The 16,298-nt window shown below is 41.9% G+C and overlaps 1 long non-coding RNA gene across 1 annotated transcript in view; it reads right to left on the bottom strand.

Moving 5' to 3' along the window:
* Positions 1-2,212: 2,212 nt before the first annotated feature.
* The window catches only part of LOC131516085 (uncharacterized), a 41,852-nt gene continuing 27,766 nt past the window's right edge, over positions 2,213-16,298 (bottom strand). Inside the window, exon 3 of the long non-coding RNA XR_009263851.1 lies at positions 2,213-2,796. This is a non-coding gene — a long non-coding RNA (uncharacterized LOC131516085). The remainder of the gene's footprint in view (positions 2,797-16,298) is intronic.

Genomic DNA, 16,298 nt, shown 5'->3' with positions numbered 1-16,298 from the left:
GCATCACTGGAATCAAGAAGATATTCAAGTAACATCTTCAAACTGCTAAGGGAGGGTACCTGACTGTGTGGCTCAGTCAGTTAAGCATCCAACTTTGGCTCAGGTCATGATCTCCCGGTTGTGAGTTTGAACCCTACGTGTTGGTGTCTGTGCTGACAGCTCAGAGCCTGGAGCCTGCTTCAGATTCTGTGTCTCCCTCTCTCTCTGCCCCTCCTCCATTCATGCGTACGCGCTCTCTCTCTCTCTCTCTCTCTCTCTCTCTCTCAAAAATAAACAAACATTTAAAAAATGCTAAGGGGAAATGATTTTCAACTTAAAATTCTTTACCTATCCAAATCATTTAGTAACTATGAGAATAGAATTAAGGTGATTTTCATGTAAAATCTCAAAAAATTTTACCTGCCAGGCATGCTTTTTCAAAGAGCTGCTAGAGAATGGAGTCCACAGGGCACTAAACCAAGAAAGAGGAAGCAATAGGATCAAGGACAGAGGAGATCCATTGCAGAAAGCAAGCAAACAGTCCCCAGGTGGATGGTACAGAGAGATTCCAGGATGTCAACTGTGCTCCAGATGGCCACCAGTCAGAGCTGGAACAGTATAACCCAAGAGACAGACATGTTGAGGATAGCTTCATCCACGGGCTCCCACCCATCCTTCCTTCCTTTTCACCTGAGGACTAAATCCACAGGTGCATCTGACCCAGATTCTACTGTTCCTCGACCTATCTTGGACCATGTATCGAGAAAAGTGTTTCTCCCCCTCATAAGCCTTGCCACCTAGATCACCAGAGGACTCATGTCTTCCCCCACAGAAGCGATCTGCTTTGACATACTTCTAGGCTATGACGAGCTTAGAAGCAGATAAAAACAAGAGTGGCACACTCCGCCGACCACATAACAGCCACACGTCTAACACCTGCTTCCTACTATTGCCCTACCCGTGCCCTAACTGTGCTGCACTCTGTTTTCCCCAGGATTCATTCATGACATTGCCTAAGAGAAGTTCTGGTAAATTCCCAGAGAACTGAATTCAGACTCTAACCTAGGGATCATTCCCTTTGTCTTGGAGGCGCCTTCATCTGATGCTGGCGTTATTATTACAGCAAGTGCTTGCTACTCGGCTTTTCAAAACTAAATCATAACTATTCAGGGAGACCTGTGTGGCTGATTTTTTTTTTCAACTATAAATAAAAGCAAGAGAACAACTAACCCTAACTCAAAACTCAGGGGAATGGGTAACCTCTGGTGGGGGAGGGGCACAGTCACGAAGGGGAACCCAGAAGGCTGCAAGTGTACTGTTAACAGTTTATTTCTTAAGCTGGGCTGTGGGGACAGGGTGTGCCTTTGGGTATTATTATTTACCTGTAATATATTTTATTTACCTGTAAATAAATATTTACCTGTAATATACTCTTTATATACTCTTCAGTATGTAAGAACATTCCAGATGGTAATTTTATTTATTTATTTATTTATTTATTTATTTATTTATTTATTTAAATTCAAGTTAGTTAACATAGAGTGTAGTATGTAGGTTTCAGGAGTAGAATTTAGTGATTCATCACTTACATACAACAACCAGGACTCATCCCAACAAGCCCTCCTTAATGCCAGTCGCCCATTTAGCCCATCCCCCCACCCACCTCCCCTCCAGCAACTCTCAGTTTGTTCTCTGTATTTAAGTCTGTCATGGTTTGCCTCCTTCTCTGCTTGTAGCTTATTTTTCCTTCCCTTCCCCTGCGTTAGTCTGTTGTGTTTCTTAAACCCTCATATGATAATTTTGTTATAATTCAATTATGTTAGTGATAATTTTTAAAATAATGATCCAACCAGGAGAGAAAAGCCACTGAAAAAGACCTAAGGCAAGAAGAAACTTGTTTTATACTGAAATCGATAGTGTTTGAGGAAGGCTAGCCTTGTGAGATGGGTGAGCTAGGAATTATTGCAAGTGTCAAAACCCCTGATTTTGCCCAAGCTGACTTTCTGTCCAACGTCTTCTGCCACCATCACATTTGCCCAAATCAGTTGGCTATAGACTGTTAAGGAGAGAAGTCACAGGAATGGGTTGGGGACCAAGGAGGAGAGAACATCATAAGAAATAAAGGACTCAGCCTATTTGTAGGAAGTTTTCATGGTAGTTATCACCAAGTGAAAGATCATCCCAAGGTCTCATCCCATCCCCAGAGACTCGTCATTAAAAAACACAAAACGGGTATTAATCATCAGTTTTTCTATTACAAAAGATAGAAACCCCACTGTTATCTATAGTATGTTAAAAAATCACCACAAAACTTTGTGGCTGAAACAATAATGTACACGTATTATCTCACACGGTTTCTGTAGGTCAGTAATCAGAGCAGCCTAGCTTTGTGATTCTGTCTCCGGGTCTCCCATGAGGTTGTAGTCATGATGTCAGCTGAAGGCTTGACTGGAGCTGGTGGATCCTCTTATAAGATGGTTTACTCACAAAGCTGTTTGCAGGAGGCCTCAGTTCCTTGCCAGATGGATCTCACATAGGGCTGTCTGAGTGTCTTCACAATAGGGTAGCTAGCTTCCCTCAGAGTGAGTCATTCAAGAGAGAGCAGAGGTAGAAGGTAGCACTTGTAATGTCTGTTATGATCTAGCCTCAGATGCCACACATCATGATTACACAGATCAGCCGTGTTCTGTATGACGGGGACCAGAGGAGACCTGGAATACCAGACTGGGGGAGTATCACTGGGGCCATCTTGAAGGCTGGCTACCACACCAGCTTGACTTCATAAACATTAAAAAGTCTTGAATTTCTTTCAAAATACTAAGAAAATGAAAAGACATGCAACAGATGGGGACAAAATATTTGCCAATATATATGCAATAAGTCTTTTATTCAGAATAAAGGACTCTCAATATTCAGTAATCACAAACAAATATTTGTAAATGGGCAAAATATTTGTTTTTTTAATATTTATTCATTTTTGAGAGAGAGAGAGAGACAGTGTAAGCAGGGAAGTGGCAGAGAGAGAGGGAGACACAGAATCTGAAGCAGGCTCCAGGCTCCAAGCTGTCAGCACAGAGCCTGAGGTGGGGCTCAAACCTATGAACTGTGAGATCATGATCTGAGTCAAAGTCCAACACTTAACCAACTGAGCCACCCAGGCACCCTGGGCAAAATATTTGAAGAGACCATTCACCAAGGAGGATATACAGATGGTTTAATAAGCAATTGAAAAGATCTGGGGCCCCTGGGTGGCTCAGTCACCTGAGTGTCTGACTTCAGCGTAAGTCATGATCTCCCAGTTCATGAAAATTCAGATCTTCTGTCCCTCTCTGTCTCTGCCCCTCCCCCACTCTCTTCCTCTCTCTCTCTCTCTCTCTCTCTCTCTCTCTCTCTCTCTGTCTCTCTCTGTCTCTCTCTCAAAAATAAATAAACATTTAAAAACAACACATGAAAAGATCTTCAGTATCCTTAGTTATTAAGGAAATCCTAATTAAAACCATAATGAGATGGGGCGCCTGGGTGGCTCAGTCAGTTAAGCGTCCAACTTTGGCTCAGGCCATGATCTCACTGTTCGTGGGTTCGAGCCCCACATTGGGCTCTGTGCTGACAGCTCAGAGCCTGGAGCCTGCTTCAGATTCTGTGTCTCCTTCTCTGTCTGCCCTTCCCCTGCTCACTCTCTCTCTCTCTCTCTCTCAAAAAGAAAAAAAAAAAACAACAATAATTAATTTTTAAAAATTTTTAAAAATGAGATACTACTGTGCACGTAGTAGAAAGTTGAGAAGTCCTGTCAGGGGGTGAGGATGTGGGGCAAGTGGAACTCTCCTTCCCATTTTGTTGGCGAAAATGCAAAATGGTACCAGCACTTCAAAAAAGGTTTCTTTTACAGTTAAACATACTTAGCATATGACCCCTACTCTTATTTGCCCAAATGGTGTATCTGTGAAATGAAATACTACTCAACGACTTTTAATGAATGAACTACTGATACATGCAACATGGATGAATCTCAAACCTAAGTTAGTTTGACTGGGGCGCCTGACTGGCTCAGTGGGTAGAGCGCGCGACTCTTGATCTTGGGATTGTGGGTTCAACCTCCACATCGAGTGCAGAGATTACTTAAAAATAAAATCTCTAAAATAATAATAACTTTGCTTGAGTAAAAGAAGCCTGACACAAAAGTACATACTATATAATTCCATTTATATAAACCTTGAGAAAATTCAAACCAATAGCAAGCAGATCAGTGCTTTGGTGGCCTGGGGATGGGAGACAAGGTGGGAAAAGGTAGGAGGCAGGGATTTCAAAGGATATGAGAAAACTTCCAAAGGTAGTGAATAGGTTCATTATCTTTATTATGCTGATTGTTTCACAGAAGGAAATGCGTGTCGAAACTTACCAAATTGTACACTTTCTTTTTTTTATTTTTTATTTTTTTTTATTTAAAAAAAAATTTTTTTTTTAACATTTATTTATTTTTGAGACAGAGAGAGACAGAGCATGAATGGGGGAGGGTCAGAGAGAGGGAGACACAGAATGGGAAGCAGGCTCCAGGCTCTAAGCTGTCAGCACAGAGCCTGATGCGGGGCTCGAACTCACAGACCGCGAGATCGTGACCTGAGCCGAAGTCGGACGCTCAACCGACTGAGCCACCCACGCGCCCCCCAAACTGTACACTTTCAACATGTGCAAGCTACCATGTGTCAGCTATACCTTAACAAGGCCACTTCTTTAAATGGCAGAAGAGTTTGCCTGTTTGCTTATTTTTGATGGAGCATCCTGTGAAGATTTTAATCTTAAAACATTTGTTCTTATTTTATTCCTTTTTTTTCCTGGCACACACGTTCTAGTCTTTGATTTTTTTAATTTTTAGGTTTTTTAATGTTTATTCATTTTTGAGAGAGAGAGACTGAGAGAGACAGAGAGAGAGCAAGAGAACATGCATGGGGGAGGGGCAGAGAGAGAGAGAGAGAGAGAAAGACAGAGGATCCAAAACAGGCTCTGCCTTGACAGCAGCAAGCCAGATGCGGAGTTCGAACTCACCCGCCAAGCAGTGAGATCATGACCTGAGCTGAAGTAGGATGCTCAACCGACTGAGCCACCCAGGTGCCCCTAAGTTTTTTTAACAGTTAACACCTGGTTCAAAATTCAAAGAGTACAAAAGGGTACACAATGAAAACTCCCCATCTCTGTTCCCATTTACCCAGTACCCCTCTGGGAAAGCAGTTTATGTAACTATTTTCCTAACTCCTTCTAAAGACATCCCAGATTTTAGTGTCCTTCCAAAGATATTCCACATTTTATTGTAAGGAACACACCACTAAAATGAATTAGACTAACACAGTTGGCTTGAAGCTCTTGGCCTTAAGGCCATCTTCTTAGAAACCTCCACACCATGAGAGCCAATGTGCAGCCTAAAGTGAAAAAGAAGAGAGATGAAGCAGAGGTCCAAGTAAGCCACTAGCTTGTGCACCCGTGGAAACTCCAGGAGCAGAAACAAAGAAAGCCATAGGTTAGGAACGCTGATGCCAATTGTTGGACTCCATGCCTACTGTCTAGAACCTGTCTAATGGATCTAGAACATCCATTGCCATCTGATCACAGTAACCATCTTTGAGAGACTCTCCTTGTTCATACCTAAACAGTCCTTTTTGGTCCTTTGCCTTGGACCTGTGACATCCTGGGTTAGCTCTGTTCTCAGTTGTGGCTGAATGTTACATGTGCACAATAAGCCAATCTCTTCTCCCTTAGCCGAAGGCACAAACAAACAAAAAGGTTGCAGGATCAAGGGCATGTTCACGTCACACAGACCAGTACAGTCCTCGGGAAGCCGTGCCACCAGGAAACCCCTTCCATAAAACTATGACCCACATGGGGCGCCTGGGTGGCGCAGTCGGTTAAGCGTCCGACTTCAGCCAGGTCACGATCTCGCGGTCTGTGAGTTCGAGCCCCGCGTCAGGCTCTGGGCTGATGGCTCGGAGCCTGGAGCCTGTTTCCGATTCTGTGTCTCCCTCTCTCTCTGCCCCTCCCCCGTTCATGCTCTGTCTCTCTCTGTCCCAAAAATAAATAAAAAACGTTGAAAAAAAAATTAAAAAAAAAAAAAAAAAAAAAAACTATGACCCACAGTCTCAAACGTTTCTCGGCCTTTCTCCTGCACCTCACACTGACCACTCACCTCTTATAGCTCTTGGGGCCTGGCCCTTTCTGACTTTGCACACCCTTTGCTTTCTTCTGACTGCTTTACCATTTCTTCTCAATCACCTTCTTGGTTGCCTTCCTGCTCTCCCCTGGCTCTTCTCATGAAGGCAGCCCCCAGGAGCTGGTCTTGATCAGTTCCCTGGAACATCTCATCCATTTACAGCTGTCCTGTGAGAGAGGAGACCACTTTCAGGTCTAAGATTGGTGTTCTGCCAGCTTGATACAGCTGCTATTCAGCAGGACTGATGGTATCACTCTCACGTGATCCTGTCTGGCACCTGACAGCCCCTTACCTTTGCACAGCCCTCCCCGTAGACCTCAAATATAAACTGCTCACATTTCCAACTAGGTACCCATCCCACAGAATCAGTTCATGCCAAACCGTTCTGTTTTCTCTCTTCCAAAGTGATTGCTTTTCCTCCTTGGAATTTCTATGAGTTAATGGCTATGCTATTCAGTATTCAGGTAGCCCTTATCATAAGTTAATATTTGTCTATTTGGGTATACGGCTCATATCTCCCTAAGTAGACTCCACGTGGCTTTACCGGAGGTAGAGACCTTGACTTAGACTTTATTTTGTTTACCACTGCACAACTGTAGATGCTCAAATAACAGCTGATTGAAGATTTGCTACAATAAAATTACCCAACAGGTCATCAAAATACCCACCAACCATAAATCAAATTCCATTTAATAGATTTGGAGAACTTGATATCGGATGGGCTTCATCGTGATTTAGCCAAAGTAAATCATCACAACTTAATGTACTTTTAATGTAAATATAGGTTTCCACTTATCAGAGCTCCCTTAAAAGTAGGACACACCCTGTGTGTGGGTAGTGAAAAATAGATCTTGCCCCCAGCTCTCTGATACAATCGCTGGAATTGCTGTCATGTTATGCAATAGTCCATGACTGGCCAACCAGAAATATCTCCATCCTGAGCACTCCTTTGGACTTTATTTAGGCTCTTTAAATTTCCAGTGTGTAGGAGAGTGATTCCTTTACCTGTGTTTTCTCCTTGCTAGGTATAGGCACTGGGAAGACAGAGTGGATAGAGGCAACATAGCAGCAAGCAAAGCACAGGGGCCATGGCACCATGAACTTTGGGATCCAACCTGAACTTAGCCATTCTCTGGTCATCTGACCCCAGCCCAGTTCTGAACTTCCTCTACAGTTAAAAAAAAAAAAAAAATCATGACTCCATAGAGAATCCTGCATCACTCAGTCTGTCTGCACACCCTTGGCAACCCTCACAAATACACCGGACAAGGAGGAGATGGCCCCAGGTGTCTGGGAACCTGAAGCTAATAGGAAACAACCATTCCCGTTGCCCAAAAATGCAGCGTTGTGAAATAAGCAAGCAGCTGGCCTTCATTTAAAATTTTGATATTTTGTTAAGCAGGGATATTTGAATATTAACTTTAAACTTTTAAAGATACTACCTTAAAACATTCTTTGTCTTAATTTAGTGCCTCTTACATTTTGTGCCCAGGGCAAGTGCCTCACTTGTGTCACCCTAATCTCAGCCCTCTTGGAATTCTAGAATTTGAGAAAAGGGACTCTGGTTACTGAAAAGTCTTTGCTTCTTTCTCTTTTTCTTTTTCTTAAATTTGTTTTAATGTTGATTTATTTTTGAGAGAGAGAGAGAGAGAGAGAGAGAAAGAGTGTGAGTGGGGGAGGGGCAGAGAGAGAGGCAGACACAGAATCCAAAGCTGGCTCCAGGCTCTGACCTCACCTCTGCCATTTACAAGCTTCAAGACCTGGGTTTCCCGGGGCATCGCCCTCACAACTTCCTCTGCCATACAATATAGATGATTATATCTGCTGCAGTTTCTTTGCAGGACAGTTAACTATGAAAGTCTGATGAGTTAATGTAGGAAAAGAACACTTTTAAAGCAGCATTGTGTTACATACACAGAAAGGGATAATAATTAGCACTGGCTTATCTTCAGGCTTGCACTTTGAGCAGGGATTAGCAAACACAGCTTGATCTGGGAGCTCGCAGGATCAGCCCAGAGAGTCAAGCAAACAAAAGTAGAACATCTTTCCCCCAAAGATTACTTAGATGCACGAAGAAGGGGTATCTGTGACACACTAAAATGCACATACATGCCAGAAGTCCTTTGCCCGAATTTATATCTGCTTTGTACAAATTGTGGTAAGCTACATATAAGGTAAGATTTACCACCTTTAATCATTTTAAAACATACATTCACATTGTTGTCTCTGCTTTTTAAGAGTTCATGAGGCACAGGATTTTGTGGTTCGTTTAGTCACTGTTGAGAACATGAATCAAGGCTATTCAGGAGATTTGGAAAAGCCTGTAAGGAGAGGGTTTCAGTTAGCAGAGGATTGGCTTTGATTCTCTAGTGTTCCCATGTTTCTGTGGGTCCGGTAGGGCCACGGGGGCCTGCCTTGTGCCCCAGGGTAAGTTATTCTGAGAGGCAGTGTCAATACAGGAGCTGAGAACTTGGATCTGGAGCCAGACTGTGCGCCTTTTAATGGAGGCTGCAAGACCTTGAGAGGTTGCTTAACCTTCTGTGCCTCCATTTTCTCTTGTGTAAAATGGAGGTAATAACACCCAACTTATTGGGCGGCTGTGAGGATTAGTAGAGTAAATACATAAAGTCCTTAGAACAGTGCCTGCTGTGTCTTACATGCCCTGAGACTCAGCTAATGTTACTGGGGGAGGAGAGAGAGGGAAGGAGAGACGTGGGTGGTGGAACAGAGGTGATGTTTCTGCGTTTAGCCTTGAAAGAGATGGGGCCAAGTCAACACAAGAGGGTGGAAACAAAACAAACAAACCCCAGCAGAAATGATTTCTGTCTATGATAGAGGCACTGTTGGTGAAGTGGGGTCTGAGCCAACTTGAGAGGCTTTTCTCTTTGCTGATTTTGTTTGGTACCATTTATACTGGGTTCTACGAGTCCTCCTAGCAAGTTATTGAAGTTGAGAAAGGTCTTGGGGACCCACAAGACAAGGAAATCTTAAGATCATGCTGCTTTAGTAACTTTGTAGGCTGACTTTTTTCTGGGCACAGTACTAGGATGATTGGTGAAAAACCTGGTCAGTCTCCTGAATGTTGCCTGCTACCATCTTTTACATAATTTCCTTTTATTTTCTCAGTTTCCTAACTTTCTAGGGAATTTGGATGCTTTTGAATATCAAAACATATTATTCAATGGCCATTCCTTTTTAGGCATGTAACATAAATAAATTTGGTGGAGTTTGTCTCATCATCTAAATATTTTCATGTTAGCCATCATCTTTAGTGACTGCAACTAAGATTATCTTGAGCTCAAAATGCAATTAGTCTATGAAGAAAATATTTGCAATAGAATTATTTTTATGAAAAGTGCACTAAAACAACATGTAGCTTATCTAATTAGATAATAAGTTTAGGGGCCCCTGGGTGGCTCAGTCAGTTAAGCGTCCAACTTCTGCTCAGGTCATGATCTCGTGGTCCGTGACTTAGAGTCCAGCATGGGGCTCTATGCTGACAGCTCAGAGCCTGGAGCCTGCTTTGGATTCTGTGTCTCCCTCTCTCTCTGCTCCTCTCCCACTCATGCTTTCTCTCTTTCTCTCTCTCTCTCAAAAATAAATAAACATTTAAAAAAAAGAATTACTTAAAAAATATATTAAATTTAAAAGGTATGCATTAACTTTGAAATACTCTACAAATATTTCCCCTCCTTTTCTTTCTGTCAGATTGTCAGTAATGTATTCCATTTTCAGATGGAAAAGTAAATAACCAGACTGAAGTGACTTCTCATTTCTGGTCCCTAAACAGTGCTCAAACCAAAAGTCCTTCCTTGGATTTTACAGGACGACAGAATAGGCCAAAACTTCCAAGGTAGCCTTCAATGGTTCAAATTACCTTTGGCTTGAGCATTATGACTGTGATTGACTACTTATGACCATGTGCTGTTTCAAAGACAAAGACAAAAACAAAACAAAACCAAAAGCAAAAAAAAAAACAAAAAAAAAAACGCAGAAAAAAACATAACTTCAAATTTTACTTTGAAACTTTAACTTTTCCATCAATAGATTTCACCAAGAAACTCTTCCCTTTAATTTTGTGTTTGTATTTGCATCAGTGTTGTGTCTTTCATAGTATTCTGTGGGGTGATAGAAAACATTAAATCTCTCTATCCAGAGATCTAGGGAACAAAGCTCTTCTTGGGTAATTGCTGTTGATGAACATATGGAAAGACACTTATTCCTTCAATCTGTAAAAACAAATTCCAGCGTGTTAAAAAAAAATAAGCTTAACTAAAATGAACTTCTCCACAAATCAAAACCACAAAGTGGTATCACCTCACACATCTTAGAATGGCTATTATCAAAAAGACAAAAAATTACAAGTGTTGGTGGGTATGTGTAGAAAAGTGAATTTTTTTGCACAGTTGGGAATGTTTTACAGTGTAAAACACTGCAGTCACTGTGGAAAACAGTATGGAAGTTCCTCAAAAACTGAAAAATAGGACTACAATATGACCTAGCAATCCTACTTCTGGGTATTTACCCTAAGTAAATGAAAATATCACTTTGAAAAGATGTGTACATACCCATGTTCATTGCAACATTATTTACAATAGTTAAGATACGGAAACAAACTAAGTGTCCATCAATGAATGAAAATATGGTGTGTATATGTGTGTGTGTGTGTGTGTGTGTGTGTGTATGTATACACAATGGAATATTAGTCGAAAAAAAATATGATTTTGCTATTTGTGACAATTTGGATGGATCTAAAGTGAAAAAAGTCAGAGAAAGACAAATACCATCTGATTTACTTATACATGAAACAAAACAGAGATAGGCTCATGGATGCAGAAAACAATGTGGTGGTTGCCAGAGGTGAGAGGGAATTGGGGGATGGGCAAAATAAGGGCAGGGGATCAAAAGGTATAGACTTCCAGTTATAAAATAAATAAGATACCGGGATATAATGTACAGCATAGAGGAATATAGTCAATAATACGTAACAACTTAGTATGATAACAGATGGTAGCTAGATTTATTGCAGTGATCACTTCGTAATGTATATAAATCTTGAATCACCATGTTGTTCATCTGAAACAAATATAATAAAATATGTCAACTACACTTCAATAGAAAAAAATCTCAGCTCATTCAAATGAAATTTCAGTGTAAGTTTTAAAATAGCTATTATTGCAGGGCACATGGGTGGCTTAGTCAGTTGATGGTCCAACTTCGGCTCAAGTCATGATGTCATGGTTTGGGAGTTCGAGCCCCTCATGGGGCTGTGTGCTGACAGCTCAGAGCCTGGAGCCGCTTCGGTTTCTGTGTCTCCCTCTCTCTCTACCCTTCCCCCCCCCCCCCCCCCCGCACTCTGTCTCTCTCTCAAAAATAAAAATAGAACATAAAAAATAATTTTTAAAAATAGCTGTTATTGAAAAAATGCTCATGAAAATAAAGACCAAACAAATATAATTTAGTCTTAGGGTGGGTTGTTCAGAAACTTGAATGTTGGTTTCCTGCTCCCCTTACAAAGAAAGTCTCTGAAACTTCTGAATAATCCTGTATTGTGATTCTAACTCGGTGATTCTCAAAGTTTTTGTGGGCATTTTAAACATCTTTACTTGGTGAATGGATAAATGGAAAGCTATGTACAGCTTTAAATTATCTCATTGAGAAATCTTTTGGTCTCTTTATAGGATAGATATATATTCAGAGTCTGAATTTTCATGCCACCATTTTTGTTAAATTATAAGAATTTCTCAGGGCACCTGGGTGGCTTGCTTAGTCAGTTTTGGCTCAGGTCATGATCTCACACCCAGTTCATGGGATCGATCCCCTCATCAGGCTCTGTGCTATGTGGAACCTGCTTGGGATTTTCTCTCTCTGTCTCTCTCTGCCCCTCCCACGCTCTCTCAAAATAAGTAAACTTAAAAAAAAAAAAAAGTGTTGGTGGAGGTTGGTTCCTTTGGAAGATTATTAGAAAAATCTGTTCCACACCTCTCCACTAGCCTTTGGTGGTTGCTGGCATCTTTGCTGTTTCTTGGCTTCTGGAAGCATCACTCCAATCTCTACATCACCTTCACATGGCATTCTCCCTGTGTGCAATGTCTGTGTCCTAGATCCCCTCCCCTTTTTTTTAAAGTTTATTTACCTTGAGAGAGCACGAGTGGGGGAGGGGGAGGGAGAAAGGGAGAGAGAATCCCAAGCAGGCTCCTCGCTGTCAGCACAGAGCCCGATGCAGGGCCCAAACTCATGAACCATGAGATCATGACCTGAGCCGAAACCAAGAGTGGGATGCTTAACCGACTGAGCCACCCAGGCATCCCATCTGCTTTTTATTTTTTTTAATTTTTTTTTCAATGTTTTTTAATTTATTTTTGGGACAGAGAGAGACAGAGCATGAACGGGGGAGGGGCAGAGAGAGAGGGAGACACAGAATCGGAAACAGGCTCCAGGCTCCGAGCCATCAGCCCAGAGCCTGACGCGGGGCTCGAACTCACGGACCGCGAGATCGTGACCTGGCTGAAGTCGGACGCTTAACCGACTGCGCCACCCAGGCGCCCCTCATCTGCTTTTTATAAGGACACCAGTCATATTGGATTAGTGGCCCACCCTACTCCAGTAGGACCTCATCTTAACTAATGACATCTGCAATGAAAAGGCCTCATTCTAAGATTCCAGAGGTTCAGATTTTGACATATGAACTTAGGGGGGGATGGACACAGTTCAAACAATAACACATATGAAGACGTTTATCTTAACAGATAACTACATGGCATTGTGCGAGAGACCTACCCACTCTGAACGTCAGATTCATTTCTCAGGAGGTGTTTGTGACCGTTTAGTCCCAAGACCGTGTGTCTCCGAGAGACTGAGGACTGGCGTATCCTATTGAACAGCCTGAGTGAGAAGCAGGCCCAGCTTTGCTTCTTCTGTCCACACAAGTCCCTGTGAACAGGACTGTCCCCTTGCCCCAGCACCAGTGCTGGTGGTAGAGTCCTTTGTCTCACTCTATCGTGATCCTCATATACAGGCTCCTCTTCATTACCAGCTCGGCAACAGCTACATACATAATTCCATTCCCATTGCCAGGATGCAGGAGCTCCCGCCGCTCACCCTCCCAGGACCTGACTGGTCGCCATCACAGGCTATCACATCTGGCTCCATATTCTTCCTCTGAACTGGTGGCATCCCAGCCAACTAATGCTTCCAGCCTCCCTTTCCCAGGTCTTGCCTTGTTCTCTCAACTATTAAGCAGGTGCAGAGCTGATGTTTTAGCCCAGGCCTCCATAACACCCCAGACAATGGGTACACAACTGAGCACTCAACAGTTCCTCTTATCACATGTCCTACTAGATCTGAAACTGTCCAATGACCATGTTGTCCAAGCTATATATAATGTATTCCTAATTTCTAGAATGGGATTCCCTTCAATCCAAATTTTGGAGCAGTACTTTTGTACAGCCAGTGAACCAGCCATAGAAACATTCTGACAATCACTGTATTCATAAATGAACTATCAGTATCTTATATTTAATAAAACCTAGGAGACTACATACTCACAAACAAGCTTATGGAATCACAGAAGCACGATCTGAGAAAGAAATCCACCCAGTGGGAAGATTCGGTGTGAAGATTAATTTCATGTGTCAGCTTGGCCAGGTTATGGCGCCCAGTTGTTTGATCAAACACTAGTCCAGATGTTGCTGTGAACGTTTTTTGTAGATTTAATTAGCATTTACAGTGAGTTGACCTTAAGTAATAAAGACTATTCTCAATAATGCCTCTTCAAATCAGTTGAAGCTCTTAAGAGCAAAAACTGAGGTTTCCTAGAAAAGAAGGAATTCTGCCTCAAGACTGTAACATGGAAACCCTGTCCGGATTTTAGACTTGCTAACCACCCCAACCAATCACATGAGCCGATTCCTTAAAATAAGCCTCTCTAGATAGAGAGATGATGATGATGATGATGATGATGATGATGATGATGATTCCTATTGATTCTATTTCTTGGAAGGACTCTGACTGATATATTCAGATTTATTCTTAATGGTGGCCAAGAGAACAGGTTGAGTTGTCTGAATAAAGAATTTGAGATGAATACATTGAGAAGTTAGAAACCCAATCTTTAGCAATTTTTCACTCTGGGTAGTAGGGAAAGAGAGAAGAAAGATAACGGCTGTCGACAACTTCAAATGATTCGCTTCCCACCTGGAAATGGCACCAATAAGGTGCCATCCCAAAAAGGATGTCTAAGATGTTTTCTTAAATCCACATATATCAGATCCAAAAAAAGAGAATGAATTCTCAACTTAACCTCTACAGATGAATCCTTAGAAAATTGCCCTATTGACAGGCTATTATTACTGTAAGGTGAACTTTCCTTCTGTCTGTAAGGTGGACTTTCCTTCTGTCTCTACACAGTTCTTGAAAGGATGCAATAAGTAGGTTATTCTAGCCTCAAAGGTAATGAAATGAATTATGAATGACTCAATGGATAGCAGTGAACAGATAAAAATGTATATCTTCCGGGCCAAAAATAAGCTAATTAAATCAAAACTCAAAAGGCAAACACTAGATGAGGGGAACTATTTATTAATAATGAGGAACAGAATTAATAGTTTTAATATTTAAAGAGCTCATAACCTTCAGTAAGAAAAACCTCGATAGTTAAATATGCAAAGGATCCTACCAGACATTTCTCAAAAACAGGTAATAGAAATGACCGGCAAACATTTGGGAAAATGTCCAGCTTCACTAATTCCAAGAAATGCAAACTGAAGCAACGATGAGATTGCACTTTTCATCTACCAAATTAACAAAGATGGAAAAAAATTAAATAACCATGATGGTCCTGATGGGGGTAAACAGCTATTGGAACACAATTTGGTAAGACCTAAAAGACTTGACCTAGTAATTCACCTTCTGAAAATCTACCTAAAGAAGGGTTGGATCACAAAAATGTTTCACACACCATTATTTCAAATAGTTAGAAATTGAAATGTCCTACCAAAGAGGAATGCCATTCTCATTTAGCCATCCAAATAATTATTGAGTGCCTACTATGCGATCATTTCCTGAGATTGCTAAACAGTGGCTAGGGGCGCCTGGGTGGCGCAGTCGGTTAAGCGTCCCACTTCAGCCAGGTCACGATCTCGCGGTCCGTGAGTTCGAGCCCCGCGTCAGGCTCTGGGCTGATGGCTCGGAGCCTGGAGCCTGTTTCCGATTCTGTGTCTCCCTCTCTCTCTGCCCCTCCCCCGTTCATGCTCTGTCTCTCTCTGTCCCAAAAATAAATAAAAAACGTTGAAAAAAAATTAAAAAAAAAAACAACAAACAAAACAGTGGCTAGTTGTTCTAGATTAATCTTTTTAAAAAATTTTTTTTAATGTTTATTTTTGAGAGACAGAAACTGACAGAATGCGAGTGGGGGAGGGGCAGAGAGAGGGAGGGAGTCACAGAATCTGAAGCAGTCTCCAGGCTCTGAGCTGTCAGCACAGAGCCCGATGCGAGGCTTGAACTCATTAATGGAGAGATCATGACCTGAGGGGAAGTCAGGCGCTCAACTGACTGAGCCACGCAGGCGTCCCATAGATTAATCTCCTTTATTTTTTTTTATTTTTTTTTTAATTTTTATTTATTTTTGAGACAGAGAGAGACAGAGCATGAACGGGAGAGGGGCAGAGAGAGAGGGAGACACAGAATCGAAGCAGGCTCCAGGCTCTGAGCCATCAGCCCAGAGCCCGACGCGGGGCTCGAACTCACGGACCGTGAGATCGTGACCTGAGCTGAAGTCGGCCGCTCAACCGACTGAGCCACCCAGGTGCCCCAGATTAATCTCTTTTAAAACATGGGCTGAGATCTGTGTAAATAGATGTATGTGATTATACATAAGCTTACATATGCTTGTATCTGCTTATACCAACACTGAAAGTATACACAAGGAACTCATAACAGAGATGGCCTTTAGGAAAGATCTGGGTGAGGGGGAGAAGGGAAAATTACTTTTCACTACACTCTTGTACCTTCTTGAATTTTTTATTTATTTATTTATTTTTAACGTTTATTTATTTTTGAGACAGAGAGAGACAGAGCATGAACGGGGGAGGGGCAGAGAGAGAGGGAGACACAGAATCGGAAG

This window comes from Neofelis nebulosa, chromosome 7 (assembly GCF_028018385.1).
Source record: "Neofelis nebulosa isolate mNeoNeb1 chromosome 7, mNeoNeb1.pri, whole genome shotgun sequence".
NCBI lineage: Eukaryota > Metazoa > Chordata > Mammalia > Carnivora > Felidae > Neofelis > Neofelis nebulosa.
This window is presented reverse-complemented; position numbering and strand designations above follow the sequence as displayed.